The sequence below is a fragment of the Arachis hypogaea genome, chromosome 2 (genome assembly GCF_003086295.3).
Source record: "Arachis hypogaea cultivar Tifrunner chromosome 2, arahy.Tifrunner.gnm2.J5K5, whole genome shotgun sequence".
Taxonomy (NCBI): domain Eukaryota; kingdom Viridiplantae; phylum Streptophyta; class Magnoliopsida; order Fabales; family Fabaceae; genus Arachis; species Arachis hypogaea.
The window spans coordinates 77,727,933-77,730,281 of NC_092037.1; the positions used below are offsets into that span (position 1 = coordinate 77,727,933).

The 2,349-nt window shown below is 35.5% G+C and overlaps 1 non-coding gene across 1 annotated transcript; it reads left to right on the top strand.

The window, feature by feature from the left end:
- The first annotated feature begins 323 nt into the window (after window positions 1–323).
- Window positions 324–431, top strand: LOC112766606 (small nucleolar RNA R71). The gene has a single exon (XR_003184444.1). It is a non-coding gene; the product is annotated as a small nucleolar RNA R71 (small nucleolar RNA).
- Window positions 432–2,349: the final 1,918 nt, after the last annotated feature.

Below are 2,349 nucleotides of genomic sequence, written 5' to 3' on the forward strand. Positions count from 1 at the left end.
TCCTTAGTACTGCTTGGTGCATTTTGCATTCCAGACAGACTTTGAGAAATCATATTGACTTGTTGAGTCAATATTTTATTCTGAGCCAATATGGCATTCAGAGTGTCAATCTCAAGAATTCCTTTCTTCTGACTAGTCCCATTGTTCACAGGATTTCTTTCAGAAGTGTACATGAATTGGTTATTTGCAACCATTTCAATCAGTTCTTGAGCTTCAGTAGGCGTCTTCTTCAGATGAAGAGATCCTCCTGCAGAGCTATCCAAAGACATCTTGGATAGTTTAGAGAGACCATCATAGAAAATACCTATGATGCTCCATTCAGAAAGCATATCAGAAGGACACTTTCTGATTAATTGTTTGTATCTTTCCCAAGCTTCATAGAGGGATTCTCCTTCCTTCTGTCTGAAGGTTTGGACTTCCACTCTAAGCTTACTCAATTTTTGAGGTGGAAAGAACTTTGCCAAGAAGGCATTGACTAGCTTTTCCCAAGAGTCCAGGCTTTCTTTAGGTTGAGAGTCCAACCGTGTTCTAGCTCTGTCTCTTACAGCAAAAGGGAATAGCATAAGTCTGTAGACCTCAGGGTCAACCCCATTAGTCTTGACAGTGTCATAGATTTGCAAGAACTCAGCTAAGAACTGATGAGGATCTTCCAATGGAAGTCCATGGAACTTGCAATTCTGTTGCATTAGAGAAACTAATTGAGGCTTAAGCTCAAAGTTGTTTGCTCCAATGGCAGGGATAGAGATGCTTCTCCCATAGAAATCGGGAGTAGGTGCAGTAAAGTCACCCAGCACCTTCCTTGCATTGTTGGCATTGTTGTTTTCGGCTGCCATGTGTTCTTCTTCTTTGAAGAATTCGGTCAGGTCCTCTAAAGAGAGTTGTGCTTTGGCTTCTCTTAGCTTTCTCTTCAAGGTCTTTTCAGGTTCAGGATCAGCCTTAACAAGAATGCCTTTGTCTTTGCTCCTGCTCATATGAAAGAGAAGAGAACAAGAAAATGTGGAATCCTCTATGTCACAGTATAGAGATTCCTTAAAGTGTCAGAGGAAAAGAAGAGTAGAAGACAGAAGTAGAAAATTCGAACTTATCAAAGAAGATGGAGTTCGAATTTTGCATTAAGGGATAGTGTTAGTCCATAAATAGAAGGATGTGAGAAGGAGGGAAGTAATTTTCGAAAATTAAGTAAAAGATTTTGAAAACATTTTTGAAAACAATACTTGATTTTCGAAAATGAAAGTGGAAAAGAAATCAAGTGATTTTTAAAAAGATTTTAAAATTAGAAATCAAAAAGATTTGATTGAAAACTATTTTGAAAAAGATGTGGTTAAGAAAATATGATTAGTTTTAAAAAGATGTGATTGAGAAGATATGATTTGAAAAACATTTTAAAAAAAGATTTGATTTTGAAAATTAAAAACTTGACTAACAAGAAAAGATATGATTCAAACATTAAACCTTCCTCAACAGAAAAGGCAACATGCTTGAAGTGTTGAATCAAATCATTAATTGATAGTAAGTATCTTTGAAAATGGAAAGAAATTGATTTTGAAAACACATGATTGAAAAGATATGATTTGAAAAAGATTTGATTTTGAAAAACTTTGAAAACCTGAAAAAAAATTGCATTGAAAAACAGAATCTTCCCTCTTGTGCCATCCTGGCGTTAAACGCCCAGAATGGTGCACATTCTGGCGTTTAACGCCCAAAACTATACCCTTTTGGGCGTTAAACGCCCAACCAGGTACCCTGGCTGGCGTTTAAACGCCAGTCTGTCCTTCTTCACTGGGCGTTTTGAACGCCCAACTTTTCTGTGTAATTCCTCTGCTGTATGTTCTGAATCTTTAATTTCTCTGTAGTATTGACTTGAGAAGACACAAATAAAAAATATTTTTGGATTTTTAATAATAAGGAAAAATCAAAATGCAACAAGAATCAAATAACTATGCATGCAAGACACCAAACTTAGCAGTTTGTATACTACTGACACTAATGAGAATGCATATGAGACACATAAAACACTCAAGTCAAGAGAATTCAAAGATCAGAGTAAGAAATCATCAAGAATTATTTGAAGATCCTTAAGAACACATGAATGGATGCATGCAATTGACACCAAACTTAACATGAGACACTAGACTCAAACAAGAAATTTTTGGATTTTATGATTTTTTTGATTTTTTTGTGTTTTTCGAAAATTAAGTGGAAAAAGATATCAAAATTCTTAATGAGAATCCCAGGAATTATGCAATGTTAGTCTATAGCTTCAGTCTAAAGGAATTAGACATGGTCAGCCAAGCTTCAGCAGAACATTGCATTCAAGAGCTAAATTGATGAAGATCAATCAGCTTTGGT